We start from the raw sequence: 17,690 nt of genomic DNA on the forward strand, positions 1-17,690 counted from the left end.
CCCATCCTTTTGGATGTGGGAGATCAAGAGGCTTTGGAAATCTTAGAGGATTTACAGGATAATATAGAAGAACCAGAAAATCTGGAATTAAAAATATATGATGCAGGGAGGATGAACAGATTCAAGGCTAAATCAGAATTTTATCCCCTCCAATATAAGGGCCCGTATATTGAGAGCTTCTATAACAGTACTCTTAGTCACTTTAAGAACTTGTGTGAGAAAGCTGAACGGGGGGCTTCAGAGATAATCTACAGAAGGGAGAAAGAAAAGCTCTGAAAACCCTATATTCAGATAAAAATATAATAATCAAACCGGCAGATAAGGGCGGTGGGATTGTGATTCTCGACTTGGAGGACTATATAACTGAGGCCTATAAACAACTGGATGGTGGCCTGTTCTACGTGCAATTAGATCACAATCCCACCGCCCAATATCAAAAGGAGCTTAAAGATCTCCTTGATAAGGCCTTCTGTGATGGTGCAATAACAAATGAAACATCAAAATTTCTCTTTAGTTCACATCCTGTCACTCCCACATTTTACTTTTTACCAAAAATTCACAAGACACTTATTTCACCCCCGGGTCGTCCTATAATTTCGGGTATTGGGTCACTCACTAATAATTTATCCTTTTTTGTAGATTATTATTTGCAGGGCCACGTAGGGAAACTTAAGTCCCATATAAAGGATGCCAAACATTTTCTAAATTTAATAGGTACTGTAAAATGGAAAGAGGGGTATTCCCTTAAAACATGTGATGTTGAATCTCTCTATTCAAATATCCCACATGATTTGGGACTGAAAGCGGTTAAATATTATTTGGATAGAGATTTTTAAATTTCGGACTCCCTACGTGGCTTTGTATTGGAATCAATAAGGTTTATTTTAAAACACAATTATTTTTTGTTTGACACAAAAGTTTATTTACAGACACGGGGGACCGCGATGGGGACGAGATTCGCGCCGAGCTTCGCCAACCTATACATGGGGAGGTTTGAGGAGGAACATGTGTGTGGGGGGGCGGGTTCGACGCAAATCTTGTCCTCTACGGCAGATTTATTGATGATTTATTTTTTGTTTGGGATGGGGATACACATTCTAAAGACACTTTTTTTTACAGTTTAAATAGAAATGAGTTTGGTCTCAAATTTACATTGAATAAGAGTAAGACAAGCATAAGTTTTTTGGATATTGCACGATCAACAGAGAGCGGGGAAATTATGACAGAGACATATGTAAAGCCGGTGGACCAGAGTAAGTACTTAAATTTTAAGAGCTCCCATGCTAAGACATGGAATATAAATATCCCAAAGGGACAATTTATTAGGATTAGGCAGAATTGTTCAACAGAGGAATCATTTAAAAGACATGCAGGTGTGTTATTTGACTCGTTCCTAGGGTAGGGTTACCCAAGGGAAATTCTAGAAAGAGCTAGGAGGGAGGTGGAAAAAATAGAAAGGGTAAAACTATTAGAAAAAAGAAATGGGGAAGATCTACATGGCGGTGTAGAATGTGGAGATGGGCCCAGGGAAGATAGATCATCCATATATGTGACAAAATATAATAACTACTCACATGATATTAAGAAGATAATCAAAAAGAATTCAGAAATGTTGAAACTTGATTCGGTCTTGAGAGAAACGGTTAATTTGGAGGGTAAGGTTATTTTTCGAAAGTCTGAGAATTTAAAACAAAAACTAACAACTAGTCATTTTAAAAAACAAAAAACAGAAAGATCTGAGACAAGCAATATGTGGTTACCTATTAGACCTATAGGTTTTCATAAATGTGGAAAACACAAATGTAACACATGTATGCATACAAATAGAAAAACTGAATTTGTCTCAAATAAAAATGGAGAAAATTTTAAAGTAAAAAGTTTTATTAACTGCAGATCAACATTTGTGATTTACATTGTGGAATGTGGCTGTGGCAAGCAATACGTGGGGCGGACTACAAGAATGCTCCACACGAGATTTATGGAGCACTGGAGAAATATATATAAAAATGTAAGGTCCCATCCCCTGTCAAGCCACATGACACACTGTAATATCTCTGCACCTGAAACTATAATTGAGCAAGTTGTACCCACTATACGAGGAGGAGATAGGTTCAATACTCTGTGTCGGAGAGAGGCTTTTTGGATATACCGACTGGGTACACTGTATCCTGACGGTTTGAACGATATGGTGGAATTTAACCATATCAAGTGAAAGTTCCCCCCCCCTTTTTTTTTTTTTGTAAAGAGGGGTAGGGGTAGGTAAATAGGTGTATAGAGAGAAGGCCATTTTAGGTCTTGAAAAACCGTTACAAGTAAAAAGTATGTATATTAAAAACTTTGGCTGTTTTGGTGAGAAAGGAAGATTTTTCATATCAACAACAGGGGATATATTTAGAACCAGGGGCTTCCAAAGTAGGGAGTAGAACAAGAGAAATATCCATGGTTCAAATATTATTAATTGCAGCCTTTTTGGGTTGTAATTTTCCTTTTTTTTCACCCCTCCTTTAATCCCCCCCCCCCCTCCCCCTTCTCTGTTTCTGTCTAGAGGGGATTAGAGGTGGTTAAAATGGGGGTATCTTTGTTTATTGGGAACTATATATAGAGATAACTGGATGTGTCGAAGAACATGATATAGAGTCCTATATTTATTAGGACATGATAATAGTCTGAACCAAAAAATACAAGAAAGCATGATAAAATAAGTCCTTATTATATAAATATTAAAGATGTAAATGTTCCAGGACAGGCTAGATAATGGCTTAGAATATATACAGTATATTTATTTATGTTACAATAGAGTTTTATAAGTAAAAATATATATCTGCACTTTGTGTTTGGCAATAACTGTTCTATATATGTAATTAGAATCTATAAGTTTTATGGAGATATACAAAGTATGTCTGTAGATTTGCAGCATGGGAGAAATACTGATGCAGCTGGGAGGAGAGAAATAAAACTTCTAATTACTGATAAACGACCGGCGGGGAGCCGCTGACAGCCTGCTATGGCTGCGAGTGAAAACGAGACACGGAGCGCATGGTGTGCGCAGGCGCCCGCGGCAAAAAGCCGGGGATAATAGGAGGCCAAACAGAGTGCAGTTATCTGACTGAGGAAGCCGACGATTTTACGTACAGGTGGAGAAACGCGTTTTAGAGGACCCTAAAGCTCCTTCACCTTCCTGTATGTGATTACCACTCCACTGTCTGCCGGGGAATTCATCTGGGACCTCCATATAAGGCTCCTTACAAAAGGTTATATCCAGTGCTTAAAGTGGTCCTAGAGAGGTGGTGGAACTCACCCCCTCCCCACGGTGCCCACGTAATAAAGGTATTGCGCGCGCCGTAAAAAGGGGGTGTGGCCTCAAAAAGAAAGGGGCGTGGTCACACAATAGTAATAATGCCCACAGTAGTAGTATCCAAGTGGAAATTTTGAAGTGGGGGTATGTAAAAGTGAAGGGTGCAATTATGTGCGCGCCGAAGGCGCGCGCACTCCTGACAAGGGGGCGTGGCCACGCAAAAGGGGGCGTGCCCTTCAGTGTAGTTTACCACACCATATACCCCTTATACACATTATGCACCACAATAGTAGGACCCCTTTCACATTATACCTCACAGTATGAGCCGAAATTCACATTTATACCACACAGTATGAGCCACAATTATATTACACCACACAGTATGAGCCAAATTCACATTACACCAAACAGTATGAGCCAAATTCACATTACACCACACGGTATGAGCCGAAATTCACATTACACCACACAGTATGAGCCGAAATTCACATTATAGCACACGGTATGAGCCGAAATTCACATTACACCACACAGTATGAGCCGAAATTCACATTATAGCACACGGTATGAGCTGAAATTCACATTACACCACACAGTATGAGCCAAAATTCACATTATAGCACACGGTATGAGCCGAAATTCACATTATAGCACACGGTATGAGCCGAAATTCACATTATAGAGTGACAGGGAGAGTGACAGCAGGGACATGGAAAGTGACAGCAGGGACATGGAAAGTGACAGCAGGGGAATACAGTAGGGACTAGGGAGAGAGAAAGGCAGCAGGTTAGATTACCTGTTTAGCAGCGGCGGTGGTCTGCGGTGCTGTGGATGAGTAGGCTGTGGTAGGCGTGACGTGGAGGAGGCTGTGGGCCTCGGAGATAGTGCGGAGGAGGAGGCTGTAGGTGCGCAGAGGTCCGAGGGCGGGGCGGCAGAAGAGGCTGAGGGAGGCTGCAGTGGATCTGGAACCAGGCTGGCTTTATTATCCTTGCCGCCGCATCGAGCTCCTGTGACCACGGCGCTAATATTTCAAAACTGCTGCGGACCGGCAGCCAATCAGCGACAGATTTGAACTAGTAGCGCCGCGGTCACAGGAGCTCGATGCAGCGGCAGGGATAATAAAGCCGGCCTGGTCCCAGATCCGCTGCAGCGGCGATGGTAGGGGTGGAGCGACGGAGGGCGGACCGGGAACGCAGCTTCTTTGTCGGCCCATACAGTAATGCCCCCAGCAGTAGCACCCCTTATACAATGCCCACAGTAGTAGTGCCCCTTATGCAATGCCCCCAACAGTAGTGCCCCTTATGAAGTGCCCCCTTTACAATGCCCTCATTAGCTGTGCACCCCATCAGTAATGCCCTTAATGGTAATGCCCCTGTGTAGTATTGCCCCTAGTCGTTTAGCCCCTGTAGTTTAGCCCCAGTAGTCATGCCCATACTGGTAATGCCCCTGCAGTTATGACCCCAGCAATTTACTCCCCCCCCCCTTTAGTTTAGCCTCTGAGTGGTAATGCCCCCAGTAGTTTTGCCCTCATGTAGTTTGCCCCATGTAGTTTATCCCCCAGTGGTAATGCCCCCTGCAGTTGTGCCCCCAGTTGTTTAGCCCCTGTAGTTTAGCCCCAATGTAGTTTGCCAAAGTTAGTAATGTCCCCAGTAGTTTGCCCCCTTGTAGTTATACCCCCAGTAGTTTATCTCCTGTAATTATGCCCCCTTGTAGTTTAGCCCCCAGTAGTAATGCTGCCAGTAGTTTGCCCCTTTGTAGCTTGCCCCCTTGTAGTAATGCCCCCAGTAGTTTGCCCCTTGTAGTTTGCCCCAGCAGTAAAGCCCCCCAGTAGTTTGCCCCCAGTACTAAAGCCCCCCAGTAGTTTGCCCCTCTGTAGTTTGCCCCAGTAGTAAAGCCCCCCAGTAGTTTGCCCCTCTGTAGTTTGCCCCAGTAGTAAAGCCCCCCAGTAGTTTTGCCCCTCTGTAGTTTGCCCCAGTAGTAAAGCCCCCCAGTAGTAAAAGCCCCCCAGTAACTAGCCCCCAGTAGAAACGCCGCTAGTGGTACACATATAGGAGGGAGGAGGGGGGGAGCACCATACTTACCAAGCCCCGCTCCCGCCGCAGTCCTCTCTCGCCGCCCGCTCCTCGGCACTATGGGAGAGACGTCATGACGTCTCTCCCATAGCGCGCACTGACAGAGGCGGAAGCCGGAGCTCAGTACTGAGCTCCGGCTGCCGCTGCGGAGAGGGAGACGGGCGCCCGCTGGTAACGCGATCTCAGCGGGCGCCCGGCATCTCCCTGCAGTGCCGCCCGGGACATCGGGTTAGGTGAGCCGGAACTGCGTTCCGTCTCCTGGTGGAACTGACGGAACGCAGTTCCGCCCCGTTCCGGCTCACTTTAACCCCTGGTTATATCAGCACCAGAGCCGGGAGTTTGAAAGATCCATGACCCAGGAGGAAAGAGTGGTAAAATTATATAGGAATAACATGGCCATGTTAAACAAATGTTGATCTGCATGAACATGCATGCTATGTAGGCAAAAAGCTTTGCTCTGAACACTGCTTTGCATGATTTAAGCTTGATAAGTGCTAATTGCAAGTTACTCTCAAAACGTCTGCATGCCTATACACTAATCAGCAATTTAAACAGAAAAGTATTTTGAACTTCCTAAGAAACATCTTCGTTTTCTTTGCATAACGATATTCAGCTGGGATATAACCACTTTGATGTGTGCGCAAATGTCACTTTACTAAAGGACTGCAGATGGGTAAGAATTTGCTACTAATATCAGCTGCATAGAAATAATTGAATGCCGGTGCATTCCCTGCATGGGAAACTTGTGGGGCTGCTTTGTTATTTATAAAGTGTATATGCCATCAATAATAACACGCTGAATAGGAATTGTGCTGCTTGAGATATAAGAGGAAACTTGGTTTTGTGCAAAAGATACATTTAAAACTATCATTTTGCTAGTGACAAACTGATACATGTTTGCTTTGTTGAGCTAAGTAGTATATTGTTGTATGTCCATACAGGTTTGGTCTACTCTAGGAGAAATAGGGAAGGTTTTTTAGAATATTAAGAAAGTATATAATTTTTATAAAAATAAAGAAACATTTTCTTCTTAAAGGAGTCTGTGAGCGCTGTCTGTATTTGTGTGTGTTTTTTAGTTGTGAAAACTGCTCAGTAGTATCATCAGTGCTCAGTATCACTGGTCAGTGCTCAGTGTCTTGTGTTGCTCAGTGTCAGTTCTCAGTATCACTGCTCAGTAGTATCATCAGTGCTTAGTATCACTGCTCAGTAGTATCATCAGTGCTCAGTATCACTGGTCAGTGCTCAGTGTCTTGTGTTGCTCAGTGTCAGTTCTCAGTATCACTGCTCAGTAGTATCATCAGTGCTCAGTATCACTGGTCAGTGCTCAGTGTCTTGTGTTGCTCAGTGTCAGTTCTCAGTATAACTGCTCAGTAGTATCATCAGTGCTCAGTATCACTGGTCAGTGCTCAGTGTCAGTGCATCTCTTTTTCTCTTTTCTTTGCATCATGTGCTGTTTGGGGACTTTTTTCTTTTAAAGTGTATCCTGTCTGACACTTCCGTATATATGTCCAGTGGTACTGCCATTTTATATAATTCCCAACATTACTGCCATTTAATGCCAGTGATTTTGTCATTTTCTTCCCGTGATTTGGACCAAAAATTCCATTGATTATAACGAATAATTCCAGTGATATTGCATTATAAATCACATGATACTGGAGTCTAATTCTAGATGGGCCAGGTGTTTGTGTCGCTTAGCTTAGCCATCCAGCGACCATGGTGCACCTCTTTTTTTCTTTGCATCATGTGCTGTTTGGGGACTATTTTTTAAATCTGCCATCCTGTCTGACACTGCAGTGCCACTCCTAGAGGGGCCAGGTGTTTGTGTCGGCCACTTGTGTCGCTTAGCTTAGTCATCCAGCGACCTCGGTGCAAATTTTAGGACTAAAAATAATATTGTGAGATGTGAGGTGTGCAGAATAGACTGGAAATGAGTGGAAATTATGGTTATTGAGGTTAATAATACTATAGGATCAAAATTACCCCCAAATTCTATGATTTTAGCTGTTTTTGTGGGGGGGGGGGTTTAAAAAATCACCCGAATCCAAAATACATCCGAATCCAAAACCCAAAAGGGTGGTTTTGCTAAAACGCATCCGAATCCAAAACACGACCGCAGACCCGAATCCAAAACCAAAACACAAAACACGAAAAATGCCCGCTGCACATCTCTAGTAAGAGACGATATGGATTCACAGTATATCCAAATAATTCATGCATGCAAACAGGTGTGTTTCAATCAACAATACTATATTGTATCCATAGCCACAGAAATGCTGGTGCATGCAAACAGGTGTATCTATCTTCTATGGGATTCATTTCCCCGTCTTCTAACTTAAAGAAGAAAGCATTTGGGAGCAATCAGGAGTTATCTCCAATCCCGCCGTCACAAGCACTGCCAAGCTGCCAGCACGCGCCGAAAAATCTGCACTTCGCACCCTACCAGACCAATGTTGCGCTGGCAAACTCAGCAGCCAGAAAGGAGAGGAACCGGCGGTGTGTCCACATTCGGGAGCAGGGGCTAGACTGAAAAGAAGCCTCGTCTACACCCACCGGGCCAACACGGAGCTGGTAATCAGCACATCCGGATGGGAGAGGTCAAGCAGCACTATACAGCACAGCATCTCGCAACGCTGGAATAAAACCTTACCGGTACGGGGGATAGGGAAGCTGGACGCCACTAGGTCTGTTAAGTACTGAATACATATATTCTATTTTCCGTTAATTTGTGCCTTGTAAACAAAGATTCTTTAAGTCAGAAGACGGGGAAATTAGTCCCCTAAAAGTCTGGACTATTTTAAAGAAATACAAGGTAACCTGACATTTTCACCTGGTCGCATGCACATATCTGTGACCACGGATACAATCAGGGTCGGTTCTTGCTATTGTTGTACTCCGGGCAAAACTATAGGGGCATGGCTTCACACGGGGGCGTGGTCAGTTACACCCCCATTTGTGCCCCCTGTAGCGCCGCTGGGAGAGAATTAAAAAAAAAGTATACTTACTATCCCCGTTCCTGATTCCAGACCGCTGCAGACAGCCGCCGGCGCCGCTCCTCTCCTCGGACACTAGAGGTCACTTATGACCCCTAGCGTCTTGGCCACAATGCTGTGCGGTGCGCGATGACGTCATCGCGCACTGCACAGCAAAGATCCCCTCCACGAAGGGAAACTAGATGCGTAGCGTATGGTTCCCTTCAGAGCGGGGGACCAGTGGGGGGCACAGCGGTGGGGGGCAGAGTAGCGGATCTTGCCACGGTGCGGCGCCCTCCGGATTGCGCCGGCACCCTCCGGAAGGAGGTGCCCCGGGCAAAAGTCCTGCTTGCCCGTGGCAACATCCGCTACTGGATACAACACAGTATTGTTGATTGAAACACACCTGTTTGCATGCATGAATCATTTCAATATATAGCCATATCGTCTCTTAAATATTGTTCACCTGCTATATATATCTTTATATTTGCTATATTTTATTGTTTCTTTTTTATTATATAAAATATTTTTTTTGTGCATTAAGAAATTCTCCTCAGGAAATTAATGTCTCATATCCTTTAAAAAAATAAAAGAAATACTTTTTGTAATAATTTTACACCCTTTTTGAATGGCTGTTCCCATGTGACATCTGACGTGGCGTGAATCAGGGCCGGCTCCAGGCATGTTCGAATAGAGCGGCCGCGCAGGGCGCCACCCTTAATGGGCGCCGCCATATTCGAACCTGGAGCCGGCCGGGTAATGCTGCACAGGGCCTTGAACTCTTGTGTGTGCTATGCGCGCTGAGCGGTGCCGGTGTCTAACGTCAGACGCTGGCGCCGGGCAGTGCACATAGCGCACACAAGCGCTTTGGAGGCCACCCGCCCGGCCCAGCACCCGGATCCCCGCCCGCACCCGCAGACAGCAGCACTCCTCCCAGCGCCGCAGGTATATATATATATATATATTTATTTATTTTTGGGGGGGGGGGGGCATTTATGGATTGCACTGTGTGGGGTCATATCTGCACTGTGGGGACATTTATGTATATGGCACTGTGGGGGCATTTATGTATCTGGCACTGTGGGGGCACTTATCTGGCACTGTGGGGGTATATCTGGCACTGTGGGGGCATTTATGTATCTGGCACTGTGGGGGGCATGTCATGTGTAGCTGGCACGGCTGGGGAGCAGATCATTTAGTGTTCCCGCAAGGCGTCTGTGGCTAGGCAATGTGTCTAACGTGCTCTGCCTGGCGCAAAGTGTCTAACGTGCTCTGCCTGGCGCAAAGTGTCTAATGTGCTCTGCCTGGCACAATGTGTCTAACGTGCTCTGCCTGGCGCAAAGTGTCTAACGTGCTCTGCCTGGCGCAAAGTGTCTAACGTGCTCTGCCTGGCGCAAAGTGTCTAACGTGCTCTGCCTGGCGCAAAGTGTCTAACGTGCTCTGCCTGGCGCAAAGTGTCTAACGTGCTCTGCCTGGCGCAAAGTGTCTAACGTGCTCTGCCTGGCGCAAAGTCTCCAACGTGCTCTGCCTGGCGCAAAGTGTCTAACATGCTCTGCCTGGCGCAAAGTGTCTAACGTGCTCTGCCTGGCGCAAAGTGTCTAACATGCTCTGCCTGGCGCAAAGTGTCTAACGTGCTCTGCCTGGCGCAAAGTGTCTAACGTGCTCTGCCTGGCGCAAAGTGTCTAACGTGCTCTGCCTGGCGCAAAGTGTGTAGGAGGTTCTACCTGGTGCAATGTGTATTAACTGCACTACTGTGTGGTGTAATGCGAATTGGCACTATTATGTGGCCACGCACCTTCCCCACGAAGCAACGCCCCTAAATTTTTGCTGCGCGCCGAAGGCACGCACTGTCCATGCTTTACCATGTAGGTTGATGAGCACAAAGCATTACAGTATGTACGTCATTTTGCCCTCCTAACTTAAAAATGTGCCCTCCCTGTGATCAGCACCCTGCCCTTAAAAGTGAACACTATCATGTGTAGCTGGCACTGCTGGGGGGCATGTCATGTGTAGCTGGCACTGCTGGGGGGGCATGTCATGTGTAGCTGGCACTGCTGGGGGGCATATTGTGTGTAGCTGGCATGGCTGCGGGGCATGTTATGTGTAGCTGGCACTGCTGGGGGGCATGTTGTGTGTAGCTGGCACTGCTGGGGGCATATTGTGTGTAGCTGGCATGGCTGCAGGGCATGTCATGTGTAGCTGGCACTGCTGGGGGGCTTATCAGGTCTATCTGGCAATGCACATTATGTGTATCTGGCGCTATACTGGAGACATTATGTGTATCTGGCACTATACTGGAGACATTGTGTGTATCTGGCACTGCACATTATGTGTATCTGGCACTATACTGGAGACATTATGTGTATCTGGCACTATACAGGAGACATTATGTGTATCTGTCACTATACTGGAGACATTATGTGTATCTGGCACTATACAGGAGACATTATGTGTATCTGTCACTATACTGGAGACATTGTGTGTATCTGGCACTGCACATTATGTGTATCTGGCACTATACTGGAGACATTATGTGTATCTGGCACTATACAGGAGACATTATGTGTATCTGTCACTATACTGGAGACATTATGTGTATCTGGCACTATACTGGAGACATTGTGTGTATCTGGCACTGCACATTATGTGTATCTGGCACTATGCTGGAGACATTATGTGTATCTGGCACTATACTGGAGACATTATGTGTATCTGGCACTATACTGGAGACATTATGTGTATCTGGCACTATACTGGAGACATTGTGTGTATCTGGCACTGCACATTATGTGTATCTGGCACTATACTGGAGACATTATGTGTATCTGGCACTATACTGGAGACATTATGTGTATCTGGCACTATACTGGAGACATTGTGTGTATCTGGCGCTATACTGGTGTCGAATACTGTGACTGAGGCAACCTGCTGAAGGCCTAACAGTTATGTGTGTGCACTACGGGATAGTACGTATATTATGTATACATCCAATAAGCAAAGGGTTCTCATATTCACTAGTATAATATGAAAGCATAACAGAATCCATCTTGTTTCTAGCTAGATGATATAGCAAATTCATCTTGAACTTTATACACACCCTGAGAGAAAAACAACTTTGTTGGCTGAGTATTGTTTCCAACTACGCACTTTCTAAAAGCTCATAGAGACCAGATGTAATTCCTAATATGGACACAGTTCAATATATCACGAGTATCTTGTTAGTATTCTTGACAATTGTCCCAATATTGCCTAACATTGTATTCCAGAAGAATGAAATCATATGGGAGGGATATACAAAAGGGGCGTTACTTTGTATTATATAAAACTCATTGTTGATACGTGTATGTTGTTGTTAAATGATTTGACACAGGACGAGAGAATGCTACCTCTCCCCTGTATACGGGCGTGGCCCTTTGAATAAATAATAATTGATTTTTATAAATCCATTTTCAATTCATTCTTTTACCTAACAACCCAAACAGCAACAAGATGGTTAATTTAGTTAACCTTACAAGAAGAATTCAACACTGGAGACATTATGTGTATCTGGCACTATACTGGAGACATTATGTGTATCTGGCACTGCACATTATGTGTATCTGGAACTATACTGGAGACATTATGTGTATCTGGCACTATACTGGAGACATTACGTGTATCTGGCACTATACTGGAGACATTATGTGTATCTGGCACTATACTGGAGACATTATGTGTATCTGGCACTATACTGGAGACATTATGTGTATCTGGCACTATACTGGAGACATTATGTGTATCTGACACTATACTGGAGACATTATGTGTATCTGGCACTGCACATTATGTGTATCTGGAACTATACTGGAGACATTATGTGTATCTGGCACTATACTGGAGACATTACGTGTATCTGGCACTATACTGGAGACATTATGTGTATCTGGCACTATACTGGAGACATTATGTGTATCTGGCACTATACTGGAGACATTATGTGTATCTGGCACTATACTGGAGACATTATGTGTATCTGACACTATACTGGAGACATTGTGTGTATCTGGCACTATACTGGAGACATTATGTGTATCTGGCACTATACTGGAGACATTATGTGTATCTGGCACTATACTGGAGACATTGTGTGTATCTGGCACTATACTGGAGACATTATGTGTATCTGGCACTATACTGGAGACATTATGTGTATCTGGCACTATACAGGAGACATTATGTGTATCTGTCACTATACTGGAGACATTGTGTGTATCTGGCACTGCACATTATGTGTATCTGGCACTATACTGGAGACATTATGTGTATCTGGCACTATACAGGAGACATTATGTGTATCTGTCACTATACTGGAGACATTATGTGTATCTGGCACTATACTGGAGACATTGTGTGTATCTGGCACTGCACATTATGTGTATCTGGCACTATGCTGGAGACATTATGTGTATCTGGCACTATACTGGAGACATTATGTGTATCTGGCACTATACTGGAGACATTATGTGTATCTGGCACTATACTGGAGACATTGTGTGTATCTGGCACTGCACATTATGTGTATCTGGCACTATACTGGAGACATTATGTGTATCTGGCACTATACTGGAGACATTATGTGTATCTGGCACTATACTGGAGACATTGTGTGTATCTGGCGCTATACTGGTGTCGAATACTGTGACTGAGGCAACCTGCTGAAGGCCTAACAGTTATGTGTGTGCACTACGGGATAGTACGTATATTATGTATACATCCAATAAGCAAAGGGTTCTCATATTCACTAGTATAATATGAAAGCATAACAGAATCCATCTTGTTTCTAGCTAGATGATATAGCAAATTCATCTTGAACTTTATACACACCCTGAGAGAAAAACAACTTTGTTGGCTGAGTATTGTTTCCAACTACGCACTTTCTAAAAGCTCATAGAGACCAGATGTAATTCCTAATATGGACACAGTTCAATATATCACGAGTATCTTGTTAGTATTCTTGACAATTGTCCCAATATTGCCTAACATTGTATTCCAGAAGAATGAAATCATATGGGAGGGATATACAAAAGGGGCGTTACTTTGTATTATATAAAACTCATTGTTGATACGTGTATGTTGTTGTTAAATGATTTGACACAGGACGAGAGAATGCTACCTCTCCCCTGTATACGGGCGTGGCCCTTTGAATAAATAATAATTGATTTTTATAAATCCATTTTCAATTCATTCTTTTACCTAACAACCCAAACAGCAACAAGATGGTTACTTTAGTTAACCTTACAAGAAGAATTCAACACTGGAGACATTATGTGTATCTGGCACTATACTGGAGACATTATGTGTATCTGGCACTGCACATTATGTGTATCTGGAACTATACTGGAGACATTATGTGTATCTGGCACTATACTGGAGACATTACGTGTATCTGGCACTATACTGGAGACATTATGTGTATCTGGCACTATACTGGAGACATTATGTGTATCTGGCACTATACTGGAGACATTATGTGTATCTGGCACTATACTGGAGACATTATGTGTATCTGACACTATACTGGAGACATTATGTGTATCTGGCACTGCACATTATGTGTATCTGGAACTATACTGGAGACATTATGTGTATCTGGCACTATACTGGAGACATTACGTGTATCTGGCACTATACTGGAGACATTATGTGTATCTGGCACTATACTGGAGACATTATGTGTATCTGGCACTATACTGGAGACATTATGTGTATCTGGCACTATACTGGAGACATTATGTGTATCTGACACTATACTGGAGACATTGTGTGTATCTGGCACTATACTGGAGACATTATGTGTATCTAGCACTATACTGGAGACATTATGTGTATCTGGCACTATACTGGAGACATTGTGTGTATCTGGCACTATACTGGAGACATTATGTGTACCTGGCACTATACTGGAGACATTATGTGTATCTGGCACTATACTGGAGACATTGGGTGTATCTGGCACTATACTGGAGACATTGGGTGTATCTGGCACTATACTGGAGACATTATGTGTATCTGGCACTATACTGGAGACATTATGTGTATCTGGCACTATACTGGAGACATTATGTGTATCTGGCACTATACTGGAGACATTATGTGTATCTGGCACTATACTGGAGACATTACGTGTATCTGGCACTATACTGGAGACATTACGTGTATCTGGCACTATACTGGAGACATTATGTGTATCTGGCACTATACTGGAGACATTATGTGTATCTGGCACTATACTGGAGACATTATGTGTATCTGGCACTATACTGGAGACATTATGTGTATCTGACACTATACTGGAGACATTGTGTGTATCTGGCACTATACTGGAGACATTATGTGTATCTGGCACTATACTGGAGACATTATGTGTATCTGGCACTATACTGGAGACATTGTGTGTATCTGGCACTATACTGGAGACATTATGTGTATCTGGCACTATACTGGAGACATTATGTGTATCTGGCACTATACTGGAGACATTGGGTGTATCTGGCACTATACTGGAGACATTGGGTGTATCTGGCACTATACTGGAGACATTATGTGTATCTGGCACTATACTGGAGACATTATGTGTATCTGGCACTATACTGGAGACATTATGTGTATCTGGCACTATACTGGAGACATTGTGTGTATCTGGCACTATACTGGAGACATTATGTGTATCTGGCACTATACTGGAGACATTATGTGTATCTGGCACTATACTGGAGACATGTGTATCTGGCACTATACTGGAGAGATTATATGTATCTGGCACTATACTGGAGACATGTGTATCTGGCACTATACTGGAGACATTGTGTGTATCTGGCACTATACTGGAGACATTATATGTATCTGGCACTATACTGGAGACATTATGTGTATCTGGCACTATACTGGAGACATTATATGTATCTGACACTATACTGGAGACATTATGTGTATCTGGCACTATACTGGAGACATTATGTGTATCTGGCACTATACTGGAGACATTATATGTATCTGGCACTATACTGGAGACATTATGTGTATCTGGCACTATACTGGAGACATTATGTGTATCTGGCACTATACTGGAGACATTATATGTATCTGACACTATACTGGAGACATTATGTGTATCTGACACTATACTGGAGACATTATATGTATCTGGCACTATACTGGAGACATTATGTGTATCTTGCACTATACTGGAGACATTATGTGTATCTGGCACTATACTGGAGACATTATATGTATCTGGCACTATACTGGAGACATTATGTGTATCTGGCACTATACTGGAGACATTATGTGTATCTGGCACTATACTGGAGACATTATGTGTATCTGGCACTATACTGGAGACATTATGTGTATTTGGCACTATACTGGAGACATTATGTGTATCTGGCACTATACTGGAGACATTATGTGTATCTGGCACTATACTGGAGACATTATATGTATCTGGCACTATACTGGAGACATTATGTGTATCTGGCACTATACTGGAGACATTATGTGTATCTGGCACTATACTGGAGACATTATATGTATCTGGCACTATACTGGAGACATTATGTGTATCTGGCACTATACTGGAGACATTATGTGTATCTGACACTATACTGGAGACATTGTGTGTATCTGGCACTATACTGGAGACATTATGTGTATCTGACACTATACTGGAGACATTATGTGTATCTGACACTATACTGGAGACATTGTGTGTAAGGAACACTACTGTGGCTGTTACGTGTAAGGCTGCTAATTGTGTGCGTAGAGGTGGTGTGAAAATAAATTTATTTATAGTCTAATAATATGAAGTTATGAGGCCACGCCCACTTTTCCTGGAGCACGCGCCTTCGGGGCGCGCATAGGGGTTGGGGGGGGGGCACTTTTACATGTTCTCGCTCAGGGTACTAGTAGGCCTGGAGCCGGCCCTGGTGTGATTGCAGTATGCATGTAACGTAGTATTTTGTCAGTTGTGTAGTTTTAAGCCTTTGTGATATCAAAATCTTCATCTCTAATTGTAAATTTGATTTATTTGCCACCTGACCATTAAATGTAATCCCCTATTTTATGGAATTACTCTTAGGGGTCTATTTACTAAGCTTTGGACAGAGATAAAGGACCAGCCAATCAGCTCCTAAATACCATGTCACACTGTCACAGGCTATGTTTGAATAATGACAGGTGGGAGCTGATTGCCTGGTACTTTATCTCCGTCCCCTTTATCTCCATACAAGACTTAGTAAATAGACCCCTGAGGGTTACATTTACTAAGCAGTGATAAGAGCGGAGAAGTGAGCCAGTGGAGAAGTTGCCCATGGCAACCAATCAGCACTGAAGTAACATCTATAATTTGCATACTATAAAATGATACAGAGCTGCTGATTGGTTGATGGGGAAATTTCTCCACTGGCTCACTTCTCCGCTCTTATCACCGCTTAGTAAATGACCCCTTAGTCCTATAAAAGAGCCCTGTCAGCAAAAACACATTGGCAGTTTCAGTTTTGTAAAAGCTCTATCATCTGAGGTAAGCATGCCCCACCCCCCTCAACAGACCCCACCCATCACTAGATACCACACCCTCAACAGCCCCACCCACAGTAGGGCTGCTTCCGGCCATTTCCCGGGCTGGTTTTCCCATCCCAATCCGCCCCTGATCACAGATATAGATAAGATTATACCCGGTTATTTACCATGTAGAGGACCCAGAGGCACCATGCTGCGAGCTGGAAACACGTCATCAGTAAGGGGGGTCCCTGCTACGTGCTCACCCCAAATATCCTGCAATGTGACAGGAGCTGTACAAACACAAGAGGGGTGGGGGCATGAGACACGGGCAGGGAAAGTGGGGGAGAGACATACAGAGAAGGAGAGAGACAGCCACACACACAGAGGGAGAGACAGCCACACAGAGAGACAGAGAGACTGCCAGTCACACAGAGGGAGAGTCAGCCACACAGGGAGACAGAGACTGCCAGTCACACAGAGAGATAGACAGCCACACAGAGAGACAGTGACTGCCAGTCACACAGAGGGAGAGACAGCCACACCGAGAGAGAGAGACTGCCAGTCACATAGAGGGAGAGACAGCCACACACACAGAGGGAGAGACAGCCACACAGAGAGAGAGAGACTGCCAGTCACATAGAGGGAGAGACAGCCACACACACAGAGGGAGAGACAGCCACACAGAGAGAGAGAGACTGCCAGTCACATAGAGGGAGAGACAGCCACACACACAGAGGGAGAGACAGCCACACAGAGAGAGAGAGACTGCCAGTCACACAGAGGGAGAGACAGCCACACAGAGAGAGAGAGACT

At 44.1% G+C, this 17,690-nt stretch overlaps 1 long non-coding RNA gene across 1 annotated transcript in view; it reads right to left on the reverse strand.

The window, feature by feature from the left end:
* The window catches only part of LOC135050458 (uncharacterized), a 144,591-nt gene that overhangs the window by 119,736 nt on the left and 7,165 nt on the right, over positions 1-17,690 (reverse strand). Inside the window, exon 3 of the long non-coding RNA XR_010241615.1 lies at positions 17,063-17,167. This is a non-coding gene — a long non-coding RNA (uncharacterized LOC135050458). The remainder of the gene's footprint in view (positions 1-17,062; positions 17,168-17,690) is intronic.

Source organism: Pseudophryne corroboree, chromosome 2 (genome assembly GCF_028390025.1).
Source record: "Pseudophryne corroboree isolate aPseCor3 chromosome 2, aPseCor3.hap2, whole genome shotgun sequence".
NCBI lineage: Eukaryota > Metazoa > Chordata > Amphibia > Anura > Myobatrachidae > Pseudophryne > Pseudophryne corroboree.